Raw genomic sequence first — 21,327 nt, forward strand, 5'->3', positions numbered from 1 at the left:
TATGTTGCTGGTAAATAATATGGTTGTAGTAGTAGGCCAAAGTTAAATTATTTAGTATGCACTAATTAAAGGGGCAGAGCTTTAAGAGACATTATAGCTTTTATATTTTATAAGATATATTTTTTGTAAGAACCACAATTAATAAATATATTTCAGTGAATAACTTATTGTTCAAGTCTGTATATAAATATGTACATAAAGTGTTGTAATTATATTGTAAAATGGATGGATGGATGGACGTTTAAAACAAAACTGTTATTATTAATTAGTAAGTATACATTTTTTGAGCCTTTTTAGAGAAAATCATATCATTGTAGTTAATTATGCAAATTACTCGATGATGTCATGGTGACCACGCCCATAGCCACGCCCCCACCGCCACAGGTATCTTGGCAGTTTATGGGAAACACTGTAACATATTCAATGAAATCAACGATGTACTCATTGGGACATAGGACAAGGACTATTGAAAGTTTGCACTTCAGATAAAACTTGAGACTGGTAGAGTGCTGACTAGAAAATCTGTTTAGCTGTACATTGACTTAAGATTTGACCTTAGATAATTTGGCAATCGTGAGTTGGATATACTTTAAAACAAACAAGGTTCTATAAGACATGAACTCTGGGAAGATTGAAGTAGATCAAATGAAAACTGATTGGTACAGTGCCGACGAGAACACGTATCGATTTTGACTTTAATCCTAGCTAATTTACCCATTTTGAGTTGGATTACCTTCAAAACCACAACGGTAATTCAAACCTATTACAATTCAAAATCAGCGCTGTTTTTCCTAAAATATGGAATAATAATTCAAGGGTACAACCTGTAAACCTGACAAAAATCAATAGATGTGAAATATGTTAAAATTCAGTTTGAAGGTCCTTACACTGTTTCACTAGCAATGATGTTGAATTCAGGAGTCCTTGATGAGTGCCTCTTCATAAAAATTAACATGGACATTTATAGGATCCTTATTAGCTACACTACTTTCCATCTCCATCAGACATTTATTAACTGTACCTCCCTCCTTCCCTCCCCGGTGTCTTTGATTAGACGATGCAAGCCCACCAGAGTGGGGAGGAGATGTCAGTACATACAACAATGTTTACAGGGACGTAGCGTTATTAAAGCATGCGGCGAAGCCTGCCTGCGCTAACTGCTGAAATATTAAAGCCAATAAGTCAAACACATCTTGGGAGGTCTTGGAGTAAAGAGTGGAAGAGGGAGGGAGATTACTGACTGTACTGTCATATCATCTGTACGTCATTAAATTGTAAAAGTGTATATTTCACGCTCACTTTTACGCCGTACAAACAAACAACTGGATTTTTTGGAAATCCCACTCACACTGTATAACGAGTAAATTGTCTGCAAGGTGAAAGGTAAGGATTGTAGTGCTGTATGTTGCAGAGTCCGGGTTTTAGTGTTAGAGGGCTCTGGGTCAGAGAGATATGTCATTAGCCAAGTAAGGATAGGCGTTGAGTTCTGTGGCAGAGGTCTATACCCAGATTAAGGAATGCCAGAGAGCTTGGACCTTTGTTAAGGAACCAAATCAGTCTGAGTATAAATGGTTAATGTTGTTACAATTTCTCGTACATTCAAAGAAAGTTTAGTTCAGTGGAGGTGGTCTTTTACTCAAGATAGAGAATGCCAGGCGGCAAAGTAAGACCTCCTCAGAGACCAGAATTCTTTGGTTGGGGTTTCGGATTAAGGGTTAAGGTTATGGTTAAGCGTTAGGGGGGGCTCGGGAACAGCTACCGTTTGTTGTAAGCTAGGGCAGTGGTCCCCAACCTTTTTGTAGCTGCGGACCGGTCAACGCTTGAAAATTAGTCCCACGGACGGGGGGTATTTTTATTTTTATTTTTTTTCATAAAGAAATACAATCATGTGTGCTTACGGACTGCATCCCTGCAGACTGTATTGATCTATATTGATATATAATGTATATATTGTGTTTTTTATGTTGATTTAATCCAAAAAAAAAAAAAAATATATATTTTATGGTTGGGGACCACTGAGCTAGGGAATAGAGATGGGATTTATGGCTCTTTGGAAGAAGCCGGATCTTGAGGAGCCGTTCCATTAAAAGAGCCGTTCAAAAGACTGGCTCGTTCTTATATTTATATATTTTGTAGAGATGTCCGATAATATCGGACTGCCAATATTATCGGCCGATAAATGCTTTAAAATGTAATATCGGAAATTATCGGTATCGGTTTCAAAATGATCGGTATCGGTTTCAAAAAGTAAAATTTATGACTTTCTAAAACGCCGCTGTGTACACGGACGTAGGGAGAAGTTCAGAGCGCCAATAAACCTTAAAGGCACTGCCTTTGCGTGCTGGCCCAGTCACATAATATCTACGGCTTTTCACACACACAAGGGAATGCAATGCATACTTGGTCAACAGCCATACAGTCACACTGAGGGTGACCGTATAAACAACTTTAACACTGTTACAAATATGCACCACACTGTGAACCCACACCAAACAAGAATGACAAACACACTTCGGGAGAACATCCGCACCGTAACACAACATAAACACAACAGAACAAATACCCAGAACACCTTGCAGCACTAACTCTTCCTGGACGCTACAATATAGCTTGTTGCCAGCGCTGTGTGAATTCTGCCGGTTGATAGACAGTTGCGATATCCAATCAGATCACGAGTTGTTGAAAGTAGCCCATCTAGGCAGTCTAACGCCAAACGTGACTGTGATTGGATTTTCACTTGTCACTCCCAACCGAGTATCCAATCACAAGTTTTGAATTGCGACAAGCAGGAAGTGGCATTGTTGCAGAGAAATCATCGGTACTCACTTTTCAAATTCACAAAGAGAGCAAAACGTGAGTTCAAATATTTTATTTATTTTTCCACATTTAATGTTTTTTTACAATCATTTTAATTTTGACAGTACCACATAAGATATGTTTTAAATGCTGATGCGGGTTTATTGATTTTTACATGTGCTGAAAAATAGCCTGTTTTGGTGATTCAATGCCCAGGAGTATACAAGTGTGTTTCTGTGTGGTATTTCTCCAGCCGTGGTCATGTGGTGACATTAATTATGGTATTTTGAGGGGTATTTATTAATGCCGGACTAAGTAGCCACTGCATTTTCACATAGTTACCAGTAGGGTTGTACGATATACTGGTATTAGTATAGTACCGTGATACTAATGAATCATATTCGGTAAAATACCGCTTCTAAAAAGTACCGGTCAATCATCCCCCCGCCCTCCCGTTGTCGTCACGTCATGACATTGCTGGTTTACGAGCAGGCGACCATGTTCGGCAGCGCTCACACACTGAGTACTTACAAGCAGAAAAAGACAGAAAAGGGAGAATGAACGCATTTTGGCTTAAAAACTGACAATAAAGGTGAAGTTATAACACTGAAACGCCCTCAGGAAGAGGTCCTTTAAGACATGGCAAGCTAGCTAGCGGCTAACGTCCAGCCGCAGTCTGCAGTGTTTTAGCTACTTCTAAATCACTAATCCTTGCCTCCATAGCGACAAAGTATCTTACAAGTACCATTATCACTGCAGGATGAGGAATAGCTAAACATGCTTCACTACACACCAGAATGTAAACAAATGCCATGGGTCGATCTACACCTAACATCCACTGTAATGATACCAAGTACAGGGGCGTATGTAGTCGATACTACTATGATTACATTGATATTTTTTAGCATCACAAAATCTTCTTTTGTTTTTGATTCATATTATGTTTATAAACTTAGGAAATACGTCCCTGGACACATAAGGACTTTGAATATGATCAATGTATGATCCTGTAACTACTTGGTATCGGCTTGATACCCACGTTTGTGGTATCATCCAAAACTAATGTAAAGCATCCAAACAACAGAATAAGTGATTATTAAAATTGAACAGAAGTGTAAATAGACATGTTGAAAGAGAAAGTAAATTAACAGTAAATGAACAAGTAGATTAAAAATTCATTTTCTACCACTTGTCCTTAATAATTTTGATAAAATAATAGAATGATAAATGACACAATATGTTACTGCATACGTCAGCAGACTAATTAGGAGTATTTATTTGTTTACTTACTACTAAAAGACAAGTTGTCTAAAATGTTCACAATTTGATTTAAGGACAAACTTGCAATAATAAACATGTTTAATGTACCCTAAGATTTTTTGTTGAAATAAAGCCAATAATGCCATTTTTTCTGGTACCCTTTATTTAGAAAAGTATCGAAAAACATTGGTATCGGGACAACACTAGTTACCAGTTAGGGTTAGGCCCTATTTCTCCTTCGGAATGTTCTGATGCGGGCTGTATTTGATCCTTTTTTAGATTTAAATATCTCACCGGTCAGACTTTGGGTACCCCTGTCCTCAAACTACGGTACATAATGCAAAATTGTCATTAGACACTATTTAAATGATAGACAATTGTTCACAGACAAGTATTGCACATGCTAACAGGTGGCATGTAAGCAACTGAAGGAGTACAACCCGAAATGTCAGGTGAAAGGCACACAGGGCTGAGAGCTCAATCTTCACCAGCACTTTAATGAGTGCTTTCGCTTTGCATCCGCATCTGGTCCAAAGTGTGTTAACACGCTACGCCCCGCATTAAGACCCCCCAAAGGTCCACCGCGTCCTCCTCCTTTGTCTCTAATGGAGGAGTCGACAACAACGAGAGTGAGAGCGATAAGACGGAGAGAAGTTAAAGTGGGCGTGTGGGGAGGAGGTGGTGGGGGGCTGAGACGGAAAAGACAACAACTGACATCTCAGGGAATTTCACCGAGATGGCTAATCCAATGTGATCAGCGGAAGATTTTAATATTTAAATAGGCGGCAAAGGCACCAGAAGTTTCTAATTAAATTATAACTCATGCTTGAAAAGCAAAAGTGCATGTGTTGTGGGAGCTTGAATAATTCACCGCCGCGCCCTATATCTCGTCTTTCTGTTAACCTGGAGACAAATGGCACTTGCGAAGGCTTTTAGATGTGTGTGTGTGTGTGTGTGTGTGTGTGTGTACAGGGTGCGGGGGGAAGGGGGGTGGGGGTTCTTCTGGCACTGTCAGAAACAAGAGCAACACAAGCTTGTTAAAGGGTCTCACCCGTCAGGGCCCAAATCCAAACAGACTGGCCTCACTACTGAACAAACCTCGGAATTAATTTGCTTAATTGATTCATTATTAATCAGCGTAAAGGCCACCCGACATTGGCACGCTGTGAAAAGACGAGACGAATAAAAGTCCTCTTTTCTAACCACGTTAATGAGCTTCCAAGCTAACGACGTCACGATCTGGATCACTACATCACCCGTATACCTGCTTAGTGTCTCATAGCAAGTTTTCAGACAAAAATGTTGGAGAATTCTCGAGTGTTCAGACCTTGTTAGAGGCCAAATATGTTGGGTTAGTGTTACGGTTTAGTGATTAAGGTTGGAAGTTGTTCTTACGGAAGCAAGTCTGTTTGAAATCAGAATAAAAGGTTTAGTTCAGTAGTGGAGTTCTCGGCTCAAGTAAGACAATGCTAGCTAGACCTTTGAGTTTGGTTACGATTCAAGGTTTATTCAAATACAAATGTTATTCCGTGTTGGAGGTCTGCACTTAAGATTAAGAAACCGAGAGGGCTCAGACCATCTCAGGCCAGTTGGTTCGGTGTTAGGGCTATGGTTAGAGAACCGCTACAATTTGTTGCAAAATGATTAAGTCCAATTTAGTCGCAGTTAAAGAAAGCTCGACGGCTCAGATCTTTTTAGAGGCCAAAATCAGTGGGTTCGGGGATAAGATTCAATGTTAGAGTTTAACGTTAGGGTTGTCCTTAGGGATCATTACATTTTGTTGCAAATTCGAATACAGGTGTAGTTCAATGTTTGGGGTCTGTACTAAAGTTAACGAAACCTATGCACTCAGACCTTTTCAGAATCCAATATCAGTCGATTTGGTGCTAATGTTAAAGTTATGGTTATGGTAAGAGAACTACTAAATTTTTTTTTTTTTTTGCAAATCCAATTAAGAGTCCTATTTAGCCGGAGAGGTAAGCACTCAAGCTGAAAAAGCTAGAGGGCTCAAACCATTGTAGAGGTAAAAAACAGTGAGTTCTGGGTTAGGAGTCAAGGTTAGGGTTGAAGGTTAAAATTATGATTGTCGCTAGGGAATCACTACATTTGGTTGCAAATTTTAATAAAAGTTTATTTCTATGTTGGGGGTCTGCACTGAAGTTAAGAAACAACCTAGAGGATTCAGACCAAAATCGGTCGGTTGGGTGTAAAGGTTAAAGTTAGGGTTATGGTTAGAGAACCACTAAATTTTTGTTGCAAATCCAATCAAGAGTTCAATTTAGAAGGAGAGGTAAGCACGCAGACTAAAGAAAGCTAGAATGCTCAGCTGAGTTAGGATTCAAAGTTAGGGTTTTCGTTAGAGAACCACCACATTTTGTTGCAAATTTAAATAAAAGTTTAGTTCCACTCAAGTTAAACAAAGAAAGAAAGTTAAAGAAAGCTCAGATCTTTTTAGACACCAAAATCATCTAGATTCAAGGTTTAGTTGTAGCTTGAAGGCTGAGGGTTGTTGTAAGGGAATCATTACATTTTGTTCAAACATTTTAACAAAAGTTAAGTTCCAGCCTGAGAGTTTACACTCCAGTAAGCAAAAGCTAGAGAATCAGACCTCTTTAGGGGCACAATCAGAAGTTTAGGGGTTAGGTTTAAGGGTTAGTGTTATGGTTGTTACGAATAAGATGAAAAGCTCCATTCAGGACTGACTCTACTAAAGTTAGATAATGCTGGAGGGCTCAGACCTCTTCAGTTGCCAAGATCTGTCAATTAGGGTGGGTAGGATCAGGAGCACAGGTCAGGGGTTAGTGAAACACTACATTTTGATGCAAATCCAAATAAAAGCGGTGTTTCATGGAAGAGGTCTGCACTCCAGATAGAGAATGCTTGAAGGCTCAGACCCACAAAATTGGTCAGTTTGGGTTTTGGGGTGTTAGAGGGCTAAAAAAAGTCTCAGAAACAAGTTTATTAATTAATACATCCTTGAAGGATATATGAGATGCTCACAATATCCAGCAGCAGCGTGAAATATTAAGCATGGGCGACATTCATATTAATGGCAAAATTACACATAACGTCTGAGACAGGGAATTAGGATTCCGGCCAACATTGATGGCGCGCTCTCGTGTCAAGCATATAAATCTACTTATTGCTCCAGGTTAGAATATCTTTTTTAAATTCATTATATGGTTTTTTTCCCTCTCCGCCAGGTATGCTCGCTTTGGGCTGCTCAACCCTTGCGGCGTGATTCTAAAAAAAAAAAAAAATTGCATTTTTGATGGGAACTAATTAGGCTGGTCCACACCTGAAATTCCGGCAGACTGTTGCGTCGTCCTGACTGGAGCTATAAGTTATTGAGAGGCGCCAACTGTTCTTCCCTCTGCACGGGAACACGAGCATGGAGGGCTGCCAGTCTGAAAGAAAATAACAGACAACAGTTCAAAATAAAGAGAGTCTCGCTAATTAAAATCCAGCAGAAAAGAAGATAAATATGTAGCTCTCTTTTTGAGTGTTCTTCCTGGTGCAATTTTCAGTCATTATGGCTATATAGTGGAGCAAGAACCCTCTTGATTTTTAATCGTATATACGATATATCCTTATAACTATAATAATCAAACTAAATAATCCCCTCAATTCCCCAAAAAACAGATTAACTCGCTGGACTGTAAAGACAATATAACATACATCCGTAAACGTGGACGCATATGCAAAAGTGCATTATATTTATCTGTACAGTAAATCTATTTATATCTGCACCTTTTTTTGTAAATGCAAACACTCTGCACCTGATTGCTTTTTTATCTTGCACTACAACGAGCTAACGCAACGAGATTTCGTTCTTATCTGTACTGTAAAGTTCAGATTTGAATGAAAATAAAGGAAGTCTAAATCTAATAAAATGTATAATCTGACCAACCAAGACAACAATTGCATCTCAATTCACTCCTGTCTTTTTTCCACTCACCTTCTATTTTGAATACCTGTCCTACTATATAAAATCAGAGCAAGAACCCCATTTATTTTAGAAAACAACTGACCAAAGAAGCTTAGAAAGCAGTTTTTCTTTCTCATCGCCACTCGACAGGACCACAATTTATTTTTCTGAGGAAAATAATTATATTGATTTTAAATTATTTCTGGTCCAAGAGAGAGGATTTAATGGAAGTAAAAAAATGTAAAGTTATTTGTCACTTTACATGCGTACATTCAAACCAATAAACATCATTAATTAAGAGTTCATTTCTGTTACTGGAGAAAGAACACAATTGATGTCAGTTCCAAGATTGCCAATTAAGTTGGGGTCATATCTTAAATAATAGTAATATCCCCCATCTTCCATTTAAAATGATGGTACTATACAGTGTAATCCAAACAAGAATACTACTTACATTATCTAATTTAATTCTAAATATTTTCTTATTTTACTTTGATTGCTGTCATACGCCATTGTTTATGAAAATAACAACTAAATAGCAAACAAATATAATGACATGCATTTTTAAATAATAAACTGTAATATAATAAACTTAATATATTAAGAAAAAAACTCTTACATTTTCTAATGGCTGTGTTTTTTATGTGTATTATTAGGAACCTCCCTTTTAAAGGCCTACTGAAAGCCACTACTACCGACCACGCAGTTTGATAGTTTATACATCAATGATGAAATCTTAACATTGCAACACATGCCAATACGGCCGGGTTAACTTATAAAGTGCAATTTTAAATTTCCCGGGGAACTTCCGGTTCAAAACGCCTTTGAGGATGACGTATGCGCGTGACGTAGCCAGTAGAACACAGGTATGGCTTCCTCATTGAAGCCAATACGAAATAGCTATTTTCATCTCATTATTCCACAGTATTCTGGACATCTGTGTTGGTGAATCTGTTGCAATTTGTTCATTGCATTATGGAGAAAGAAGCTGAGCAAGCAAAGAAGAAAGTCGGTGCGAAGCGGAGTATTTTGCGAGGGAAGTCAGCAACACAACACAGTCGGTGTTTCATTGTTTACATTCCCGAAAGATGCAGTCAAGATCGAAGAACTCGGACAACAGAGACTCTTACCAGGAGGACTTTGACTTTGTTAACAGACGCAGACGCGATACCGTGAGTACGCTTCCAAACATTTGATCGCTTGCTATAACTAGCTCGAGCTAGTAGCTAGTAGCTAGGAGCTAGCATAACAAACACCTATGTGTTTGTTATGCGGGATTAATTTGTGGCATATTAAATATAAGCCTGGTTGTGTTGTGACTAATAGAGTATATATACTGTATGTCTTGTGTTTATTTACTGTTGTAGTCATTCCCAGCTGAATATCAGGTCTCACCCGCGCGCGTCCAAACATTTGATTGCTTGCCCGTACGTGCGTGTCATGTACGTAACTTTGGTTAAATATATAAGCTTTATGAACCTTGGGTTAGGTGAACGGTTCTTTGGGCTGAGTGAGTGTGTGTGTTGTGCAGGTGTTTGAATTGTATTGGTTGGTTATATATACGGGATCCCGTCCATATTACCCGCTCGAGCTATAACTAGCTCGAGCTAGTAGCTAGGAGCTAGCATAACAAACACCTAGGTGTTTTTATGTGGGATTAATTTGTGGCATATTAAATATAAGCCTGGTTGTGTTGTGGCTAATAGAGTATATATATGTCTTGTGTTTATTTACTGTTTTAGTCATTTCCAGCTGAATATCAGGTCACCCCCGGCTCTCACAGCATCTTCCCTATCTGAATCGCTTCCACTCCCCACTAGTCCTTCACTTGCACTTTCCTCATCCACAAATCTTTTTTCATACTCGCTCAAATAAATGGGGAAATCGTCGCTTTCTCGGTCCGAATCTCTCTCACTTCATGCGGCCATCATTGTAAACAATAGGGAACTTTGCGTATATGTTCAATTGACTACGTCACGCTACTTCCGGTAGGGGCAAGCCTTTTTTTATCAGATACCAAAAGTTGCGATCTTTATCGTCGTTGTTCTATACTAAATCCTTTCAGCAAAAATATGGCAATATCGCGAAATGATCAAGTATGACACATAGAATAGATCTGCTATCCCCGTTTGAATAAAAACATTTCATTTCAGTAGGCCTTTAAGATTCTTTAGTTCTAAAATGATGAGCGGTGAAGTATAAAAATGTATTTCACCTAACAGAAGTAACTACAAGCAATAGCAATAACAGGGCTGGAGGGAGTAAGCAGATATATCTGAAGGTCGGACCAGTCTTGAAAATGGTTGCCCGGCTCTCTTGCTTTTGTCCACCTAGGTTGCTCCGCCTTGGAATCGAAACTGAAAGTTAACTTGACATGTGCTGAGCGCCCATACTATTAATAATAACATACTGTATGTGTGTGAGAATGCATAGATACCGAAACAGGGTGCGTTCATCATGCTTTTATGTCTTCTCGCGGAACGAAGCCCAATTCTAAGGCGTTCTATTCTGCTTACAGGTGGAAAATATTACTCTGACAGTTTTGTACTTTTTAAATGCCCATACCTTCAAATAGTAAAAAAATGAAAAAATATAAAAATGGACAGAGAAACACCGAATTGCATTTTTCTCCTCTAAGTAACTAAAAGTGGACTTGCTAGCCTCAAGATGAATGACAATAAAACACCCACGTTTGTATCTGGTGCAGAGTGGCAGACTGCGGGGGTGAGGAGGAGGAGGGGCGGGCGTGGCCTAGATGTTGGCGTTTAACTTTTGGATGTTTCATTTCACAAGTTTTCTAGCACATGCGAGAAGGCGGAACAAAAGAATTCCTCGGTCGTCTCAAGTCCGCCCAGTCAAATTCACCCCAGGGTTCCTCTGACAGGACACGGGATCGTCTAAGTTTGTAACTGTGGCGACGACAAAAGGAACACCTTTCAAGAAGCTGCTGTTTCCCAGTCGTAGTCGTGATTAAAGAACGCGCGACGCTTCGGTGACAAGACTGCATGATTAATTCATCGCAAACAGTAGAATTTTGGGCGTGTTACTTTGAAAAATGTTCAAAACTGGCGGCCTGTAATAAAAGCAGCCAGAGAAATTCCACCTCATTAACATTTCATTCCTCTTTCATGTGAAAGAGCCAATATAGGCTGTCACAATCAATCAGGTGTCCAGAGGAAGGAGAGGATTGGGGAATATGTCATCTTTCGGGCTGTCACTTTGCTTGTGTTGCCTTTAAGCCCACAATGTCGGGAAATGTGGCGGCTTTCAAACACTCGTGTGAGGGGTGGCGGGGGGGAACAAAGTTGAAGGAAAAGTGGCTTTCCATCACAGAACCTGTGGCTGACTGGCGCTCCAACTACGGGAGATTGAGGGCAGACGCGGCACAGGAAGTTCAATTTGTCATCGACTTGCAACTACCATTGAGCCGCGACAACATCCCCGCCTTCCTACAATATCTACGACAAACGGGGGATGGTTTCAGATTTAAACCAACACAGTACCAATTCCTACCTAGGAATAGATACTTAATGGGGAACTACATCTATTTTTGAATTTCATCTAGAAAACCCAAAACCATTGAAGTTGTCACGTTGTGTAAATGGTAAATAAAAACAGAATACAATGATTTGCAAATCCTTTTCAACTTATATTCAATTGAATACAAGATATTTTAATGTTTGAACTGAGAAACTTAATTTTTTTTTTGCAAATAATCATGAACTTAGAATTTAATGGCAGCAACACATTGCAAAAAAGTTGTCACAGGGGCATTTTTACCACTGTGTTACATGGCCTTTCCTTTTAACAACACTCAGTAAACGTTTGGGAACTGAGGAGACACATTTTTGAAGTGGAATTCTTTCCCATTCTTGCTTGATGTACAGCTTAAGTTGTTCAACAGTCCGGGGGTCTCCCTTGTGCTATTTTAGGCTTCATAATGCACCACACATTTTCAATGGGAGACAGGTCTGGACTACAGGCAGGCCAGTCTAGTACCCGCACTCTTTTACTATGAAGCCACACTGTTGTAACACGTGGCTTGGCATTGTCTTGCTGAAATAAGCAGGGGCGTCCATGATAACGTTGCTAGGATGGCAACATATGTTGTTCCAAAACCTGTATGTGCCTTTCAGCATTAGTGGTGCCTTCACAGATGTGTAAGTTACCCATGTCTTGGGCACTAATACACCCCCATACATCACAGATGCTGGCTTTTCAACTTTGCACCTAGAACAATCCGAATGGTTCTTTTCCTCTTTGTTCCGGAGGACACGACGTCCACAGTTTCCAAAAACAATTTGAAATGTGGACTTGTCAGAACACAGAACACTTTTCCACTTTGTATCAGTCCATCTTAGATGAGCTCGGGCCCAGTGAAGCCGGCGGCGTTTCTGGGTGTTGTTGATAAATGGCTTTGGCTTTGCATAGTATAGCTTTAACTTGCACTTACAGATGTAGCGACCAACTGTAGTTACTGACAGTGGGTTTCTGAAGTGTTCCCGAGCCCAAGTTGTGATAATAATAATATTAATAATAATAATAATGAATTACATTTGTAACGCACTTTACATTTGTTAAAATCTCAAAGTGCTACAAAGTATGAAATTTTTTTTTAAAAAAATAGAAAGTTAGAATATAGAATAAAAACATTTAATAGAAATGAAATCATGACACACACTAGATAAACACTAGATAAAACAGAAACAGATAAAAATAGAAATAAAAGCATGAAAGCACTGGATAAAACAGATAGTCAAGCAGTGTATTTAAAAACAAGAAGGCAGAGAAATTAGATAAAAGCTGTGCTAAAAAGGTGGGTTTTTAGTATGGCTGCAACTAACAACTAATTTGATAATCGATTAATCTGTTGATTATTACTTTGATTAATCGATTAATAATCGGATAAAAGAGACAAACTACATTTCTATCCTTTCCAGTATTTTATTGAAAAAAAAAAAACCAGCATACTGGCACCATACTTATTTTGATTATTGTTTCTCAGCTGTTTGTAAATGTTGTAGTTTATAAAAATTAAAAATATAGCATAGATCCAACGAATCCATGACTAAATTAATCGCCAACTATTTTTATAATCGATTTCGATTAGTTGTTGCAGCCCTAGTTTTTAGTCCCTTCTTAAAACGGTCGACCGACTGTGGTGCTCTAAGATGGTCGGGGAGAGCGTTCCAGAGTTCGGGAGCGGTCGAGCAGAAAGCCCCTACATTGTAACTTTGTCCTGATGTGTTTGAGGAGGTTAGTGTTTAAAGGCCTACTGAAATGAATTTTTTTTATTTAAACGGGGATAGCAGATCTATTCTATGTGTCATACTTGATCATTTCGCGATATTGCCATATTTTTGCTGAAAGGATTTAGTATAGAACAACGACGATAAAGATTGCAACTTTTGGTATCTGATAAAAAAAAGGCTTGCACCTACCGGAAGTAGCGTGACGTAGTCAGTTGAACATATACGCAAAGTTCCCTATTGTTTACAATGATGGCCGCATGAAGTGAGAGAGATTCGGACCGAGAAAGCGACAATTTCCCCATTAATTTGAGCGAGGATGAAAGATTTGTGGATGAGTAAAGTGCAAGTGAAGGACTAGTGGGGAGTTGAAGCTATTCAGATAGGGAAGATGCTGTGAGAGCCGGGGGTGACCTGATATTCAGCTGGGGATGACTACAACAGTAAATAAACACAAGACATATATATACTCTATTAGCCACAACACAACCAGGCTTATATTTAATATGCCACAAATTAATCCTGCATAAAAACACCTGCGTGTTTGTTATGCTAGCTCCTAGCTCCTCTGCTAGCTCCTAGCTCCATAGAACACGCCAATACAATTCAAACACCTGATCAACACACACAATCACTCAGCCCAAAAGACCGTTTACCTAACCCAAGGTTCATAAAGCTTATATATTTTTAAAAAGTTACGTACGTGACGCGCACATACGGTCAAGTTATCGAATGTTTAGCAGCCAAGGCTGCATACTCACGGTACCTGATATTCAGCTGGGAATGACTACAACAGTAAATAAACACAAGACATATATATACTCTATTAGCCACAACACAACCAGGCTTATATTTAATATGCCACAAATTAATCCTGCATAATAACACCTGCGTGTTTGTTATGCTAGCTCCTAGCTCCTCTGCTAGCTCCTAGCTCCATAGAACACGCCAATACAATTCAAACACCCGATCAACACACACAATCACTCAGCCCAAAAGACCGTTCACCTAACCCAAGGTTCATAAAGCTTATATATTTTTAAAAAGTTACGTACGTGACGCGCACTTACGGTACGGTACGTGTTATGCTAGCTCCTAGCTCCTCTGCTAGCTCCTAGCTCCATAGAACACGCCAATACAATTCAAACACATGATCAACACACACAATCACTCAGCCCAAAAGACCGTTCACCTAACCCAAGGTTCATAAAGCTTATATATTTTAAAAAAGTTACGTACATACGCAAAAAAAAGCCAAAGCTGCATACTCACAGTAGCACGTCTGCGTCTTTGTCATCCAAATCAAAGTAATCCTGGTAAGAGTCTGTGTTGTCCCAGTTCTCTACAGGCGTCTGTGTATCCAAATCAAAAGTCCTCCTGGTTAGAGTCTCTGTTATCCGAGTTCTTCCATCTTGACTGCATCTTTCGGGAATGTAAACAAAGAAGCGCCGGCTGTGTACTGTTGTGGCTGACTACGTTCGAAAAATACGTCCATTTCGCACCGACAACTTTCTTCTTTGCTTGCTTGGCTTCCTTCTCCATAATGCAATGAACATGATTGAAACAGATTCACGAACACAGATGTCCAGAATACTGTGGAATTATGAAATGAAAACAGAGCTTTTTCGTACCGGCTTCAATGTGGAAGGCATACCCGTGTTCGTCGGGCTACGTCACGCGCATACGTCATCCTCAGAGGCGTTTCGAACCGGAAGTTTAGCGGCAAATTTAAAATGTCACTTTATAAGTTAACCCGGCCGTATTGGCATGTGTTATAATGTTAAGATTTCATCATTGATATATAAACTATCAGACTGCGTGGTCGGTAGTAGTGGGTTTCAGTAGGCCTTTAAAGAGCGGAGGTTGCGGGTAGGAGGGGGCGTTGCCGTAGATGCATTGGTGAGAGTTAGCAGGTTAATCCTAAATTGGGTCCGGGATGCAATAGGGAGCTAGTGGAGTGATTTGAGGATGGGTGTGATATGATCACGCTTGTGCACTCTCGTCAGGATCCTCGCTGCGCTGTTTTGAATGTACTGGAGCTTTTTGATGCTCTTTTTGGGGACCCTGGCGAGAAGTGTGTTGCAGTAATCAGGCCTTGATTACTGCAATATCCTTTACACACTGACGTCGCTTTTTGATGCAGTACCGCCTGGGAGATCGAAAATCCGTAATATCATCGCTTACGTGCAGTGATTTCTCCAGATTCTCGGAACCTTTTGATGATATTATGGACCGTAGATGGTGAAATCCCTAAATTCCTTGCAATAGCTGGTTGAAAAATGTTGTTCTTAAACTGTTGGACAATTTGCTCACACATTTTTTTCACAAAGTGGTGACCCTCGCTCCATCCTTGTTTGTGAATAACTGAGCATTTCATGGCACCCACCTGTTCCCGATTAGCCTGTTCACCTGTGGGATGTTCCAAATAAGTGTTTAATGAGCATTCCTCAACTTTCCCAGTCTTTTTTGCCACTTGTGCCAGCTTTTTTTAAACAAGTTGCAGGCATCAAATTCCAAATGAGCTAAGATTTGCAAAAAATAACGACGTTTTCCAGTTCGAACGTTGAGTATCTTGTCTTTGCAGTCTATTCAATTGAATATAAGTTGAAAAGGATTTGCAAATCATTGTATGCTGTTTTTATTTACCATTTACACAACGTGACAACTTCACTGGTTTTGTGTTTTGTAAATGACAAAGGATGTGTGTGTACATGCATGGATAGGAAACAGAGTGTATCCATGTTACTGTATGTCCTATGAGATGAGATCCCATGTACAGTTCACTCTGTTCAAAAGGTGGGAAAATGGTAAAAAAGGTATTTTTCATTTTCTAATCTAGTTTCTTTCTGCTGCAGTGCAATGTGAACTGAACTATACGTTACAGTAATTAAGGTGGAATAGCTCCAGTACAGTACAGTACAGTATGTAGTAAGCTCAGCAGTATTTGTGTCATTACTTTTCCTTTCTAAAGACTCCTGAAAACATCGGCCCCAGCTTTTATTTTTACACATGGAGAGACACATAAAATATCAAATCTATGCAATACACTCCAATATTACTGTACTTCTCAGGTTTGAATGTTCAGATTTCCGACTGACTTGTTGATTCATGCTTTCATTTCCAACAAACCAATCAAAAAAAGGCGTCTTCAATACGAATTACACATGAAATACTTGGGGAAAAATAACGAGATTTCATGGCAAAGAAGCTCCTAAGAACACTTGTCAGGAACTTAAGAGGAATATGTGACTCCCCATGAGGATCAATGACATAATCACACGCTTGTCATTACTGGGCTTGTGGACCCTGCAGCTACTAGAAGGTTCTATTACAAGTCGATGTGGTCCTAATGGTGCTGGGACAGAGTGGGGTATATTTCGAGGTTGTGTTTAGAAAATGCTGACCCGTGAGTTGGGAAAAGTAGGTGAGGGCGTAACAACAGAAAGGTTGCGTTTTTGATCTCTGATTTTTTTTGTCTAGAGCAGAGGTGTCAAACTTGTTTTCATTGAGGGCCACACCGCAGTCATGGCCGCGTGTAACGGTACTGTATTTTTCGGACTAAAAGTCGCAGTTTTTTTTTCATAGTTTGGCCGGGGGTGCGACTTATACTCAGGAGCGACTTACACTACCGTTCAAAAGTTTGGGGTCACATTGAAATGTCCTTATTTTTGAAGGAAAAGCACTGTACTTTTCAATGAAGATAACTTTAAACTAGTCTTAACTTTAAAGAAATACACTCTATACATTGCTAATGTGGTAAATGACTATTCTAGCTGCAAATGTCTGGTTTTTGGTGCAATATCTACATAGGTGTATAGAGGCCCATTTCCAGCAACTATCGCTCCAGTGTTCTAATGGTGCAATGTGTTTGCTCATTGGCTCAGAAGGCTAATTGATGATTAGAAAACCCTTGTGCAATCATGTTCACACATCTGAAAACAGTTTAGCTCGTTACAGAAGCTACAAAACTGACCTTCCTTTGAGCAGATTGAGTTTCTGGAGCATCACATTTGTGGGGTCAATTAAACGCTCAAAATGGCCAGAAAAAGAGAACTTTCATCTGAAACTCGACAGTCTATTCTTGTTCTTAGAAATGAAGGCTATTCCACAAAATTGTTTGGGTGACCCCAAACTTTTGAACGGTAGTGTATGTGTGAAATTATTAACACATTACCGTAAAATTTTAAATAATATTATTTAGCTCATTCACGTAAGAGACTAGACTTATAAGATTTCATGGGATTTAGCGATTAGGAGTGACATATGTTATAGTTATTTGAATGACTCTTACCATAATATGTTGCGTTAACATACCAGGCACCTTCTCAGTTGGTTATTTATGCCTCATATAACGTACACTTATTCAGCCTGTTGTTCACTATTCTTTATTTATTTTAAATTGCCTTTCACATGTCTATTCTTGGTGTTGGCTTTTATCAAATACATTTCCCCCAAAAATGCAACTTATACTACAGTGCGACTTATATGTTCTTTTCCTTCTTTATTATGCATTTTCGGCAGGTGCGACTTATACTCCGGAGCGACTTATAGTCCGAAAAATACGGTACATAATTATTGAATTTGCCTATGAATTTAAATATTTAAAAAACATTTTTACATAAAGAGTAAAAAAAACCTGTGGATTTTACCACCGTTTTTTACAGAAAAAAATGGCAGCTTAGTTGCTTTTACTGTAAAATATACAGTCAGTGTCGGAGCCTAAATGCTATCCAAGTTAGTTTACATTTTATGGAAGGTGCTTTATGTTTATTCAGCCAAAAGGGGACTATTTACTTTATTTAAATAATATGAAAATGTGTATATTGCATGCTTAGAATAATTATAAGGTACACTTTATTTGTAATTATTACATTTGTCTGAATAATTTGATGACATACTATTTTATACTGCTTTAATACAGTGAAAATTCTGTAACTGTTTAATTGCATTTATGGCGGAAGGATCTGTGAGGTAATAAGGTTTGGACACAATGTATTATGGGTAATGGCAGTCAGGTATGGTGGAATCGAGCCACACAGTTTTTTGACCTTACTCTTACTTTCTCTTACTGTAACACACTCGCTTTCTTTTGCCATTCATTTGTTCCCAAATCGTTATTGTTTGACGCTTTTGAATGATTAAGTTCACAAGTAAACGATACAAACGAAGAGGAGCGTTTGGAGTTTTGTTTGTTGTTGCCGCAGCAAGTGGGAGCAGGAGAAAGTAGAGGAGCGTCAAGCTAAGGCTTCATTAGGAAAATACAGTCAGTGTTAGCATTAACACACTTTTTGTGTCTTTTTACGCATTGAAATCAGTAAGGATGCGCAATTCCAGATTTTTTTATTTTTTTTTTACTGCTGGTTTGCTTGTTTTTTTTTTTTATTTGATCGATTATCGCTTTCCGCCGGTGTTTTGTTTTGTTCATATTTGCCAGATCAAATTTCCGTCCCCGTTTATTGTGTTTTTATTTGTCGTAAATTTTGATTCGCCGAAGGTTTTATCAATGACAAATACTGCCTCAGTTTGCACTCGGACAACTTTACCGTGAGGGGGCTGTCAAAAGAAAGACTTGATGGTAAACAATAAGGTGAGTGTAAAGTCAACCTTTTTAACTTCATCCTGTGCCATGACCAGGGATGATGTTTGAAACCGGTTCTCCCGGTTGTTCGATAAGAAAAGATCCGATTCCATGGACTTGAATCCCTTTTTGAGGACCGGTTCCCGTTATCGAGGCCACAATAGTAAAGAAAAAGAGTTGGTTCTTTATTCGAATCCCTGGGAACGAATCCCGTGCCACAGGAAATGCCCTGTGGGACATCACAGGAAATGACGTAGCTCATTTATTAGGCGGCAGGTACAGAAAGCAGCAAAAATAATGGACCGGAAAAAACGCCTCAAGGCATGGCTTCATTTTACAAAAAAATACGACGAGGAAACGGCAATAAACAATTATTGCCAGGCTTCGCTCTCATGTAAGGGGAGAAGTACAACAAACATGTTAAAGCATGTTCAGGCCGCACATAACCTGAACGTTCGAGAACCGTGTCATGTCTTTGACACGTGGAGAAGCAGCGACAGAGATGACGAAGCACGCCCCTCTTCCTGTGCTTCAACCTGCAGCCCCAGTTCCAGTGATAGTGCCAGTGAGTAACTAATGTTAACTGTTGCCGGTTAATTTCCATATCTGCTCACTTGTAGCCTTTAGGCTAAAATAACGTTACCTCTTATGTCAACCAGGACTGCAGAATTGTTGCTTGATGACTGTGGCGTTCTTAGTGTCATAGTGTGTGTAGTTAGTATGTTCCAATAGCAGCAGAAGTGCACTTTTTGGAGAGCTGTATTATTTTCAGTTTTTTGCCCAAGGGACTGATTTTATTTAACACTATATTATTATTTATACACCTATAGTAAACACAGAGACAGGTTGTTTTTGTGTTACTGGATATATTTGTTTTTCTGAAAAATCCCACTTAATATACTTTGGGTAACAACAGTCAATATTTATTCATTTCATTTTATTTTTTTGGGGGGTAACAACAGTCAATATTTATTTATTTATTTAATTAATTTTTTTTCTTATAAAATAAAAGTGAGCTTTTGTTAAACCAAATATTGTGTGTTTTTTTCCATATACAACAACCTATCTGGATTCGATAAGAGAATCGATAAGGAATCGGTTCGATAAGAGGATTCGATAATGGGATCGAACTCGATAATTTCTTTTTAAACATCATCCCTAGCCATGACTCCAGTAACTTACTTGTTTTAGTCTTTGTGAGTCCATTGAAACTTCACTTTTATCTCTTGATGAAGCGACATCGTTCGAGGATGGAGACAGGCTAGCTGTTAGCTTCAAGCTAACCAGCACCCGACCAGACTCCGCCACCCCAAAAACATACTTTGCAGGTCAACAAACGGGGCGAATATATGCCTTTTGAATTGTTACTGTGCGAGGAGTGTTCAAAATGAGTCTCGTGGAGAAGTGGCTGACAAGTTAGCAAGTGACGTCATCACTGTCAATGTTTACTAAAGGAGAGATGCTTACTGTGTGTTATGATAAACGCGCATGCGTTGCCGGGCTCTGCTTTTTATCGAAAGACTTATCAAATTAATTTTTTTATTATCTATAGCAGGGGTGTCAAAAGTGTGGCCCGGAGGCCACATAAAACAATGTGGCGGCCCCCAGGCCTAGAGTTTGACACCTGTGATGTATGAACTACCTAAAATGTATGGACGTGCTCTAGGGCTGCGAATCTTTGGGTGTCCCACGATTCGATTCAATATCGATTCTTGGGGTCACGATTCGATTCGAAATAGATTTTTTTCGATTCAACGTGATTCTCGATTCAAAAACGATATTTTCCTGATTCAAAAGGATTCTCTATTCATGGAATACATAGATTTCAGCAGGATCTACCCCAGTCTGCTGACATGCAAGCAGAGTAGTAGATTTTTGTAAAAAGCTTTTATAATATTAAAGGACAATGTTTTATCAACTGATTGCAATAATGTAAATTTGTTTTAACTATTAAATGAACCAAAAATATGACTTATTTTATCTTTGTGAAAATATTGGACACAGTGTGTTGTCAAGCTTATGAGATGCGATGCAAGTGTAAGCCACTGTGACACTATTGTTCTTTTTTTTAATAAATGTCTAATGATAATGTCAATGAGGGATTTTTAATCACTGCTATGTTGAAATTGTAACTAATATTGATACTGTTGTTGATAATATTCATTTTTGTTTCACTACTTTTGGTTTGTTCTGTGTCGTCTCTCAATTGCTCTGTTTTTTGCAGTTCTGAGTGTTGCTGGTTTGGTTTTGGAATTGGATTGCATTGTTATGGTATTGCTGTGTATTGTTTTGTTGGATTGATTAATAAAAAATAAAAATAAAAAAAATAAAAAAATAAAATAAAAAATATATATATATATATAAATAAATACATTTTTAAAAAATCGATTTTTTAAAAATGAGAATCGATTCTGAATCGCACAACGTGAGAATCGCGATTCGAATTCGAACCGATTATTTCCTACACCCCTAGCGTGCTCCTTACCGGGGAATATCCTCCCAACACTGGATCAGTA

The 21,327-nt window shown here is 38.8% G+C and overlaps 1 long non-coding RNA gene across 2 annotated transcripts in view; it reads right to left on the reverse strand.

Moving 5' to 3' along the window:
- LOC133639445 (uncharacterized) overlaps window positions 1–21,327 on the reverse strand; it is an 83,499-nt gene that overhangs the window by 40,421 nt on the left and 21,751 nt on the right. For both annotated transcript variants that reach the window (XR_009823792.1, XR_009823791.1), the window contains exon 2: window positions 7,355–7,463. This is a non-coding gene — a long non-coding RNA (uncharacterized LOC133639445). The remainder of the gene's footprint in view (window positions 1–7,354; window positions 7,464–21,327) is intronic.

This window comes from Entelurus aequoreus, linkage group LG22, assembly GCF_033978785.1.
Source record: "Entelurus aequoreus isolate RoL-2023_Sb linkage group LG22, RoL_Eaeq_v1.1, whole genome shotgun sequence".
Lineage (NCBI taxonomy): Eukaryota > Metazoa > Chordata > Actinopteri > Syngnathiformes > Syngnathidae > Entelurus > Entelurus aequoreus.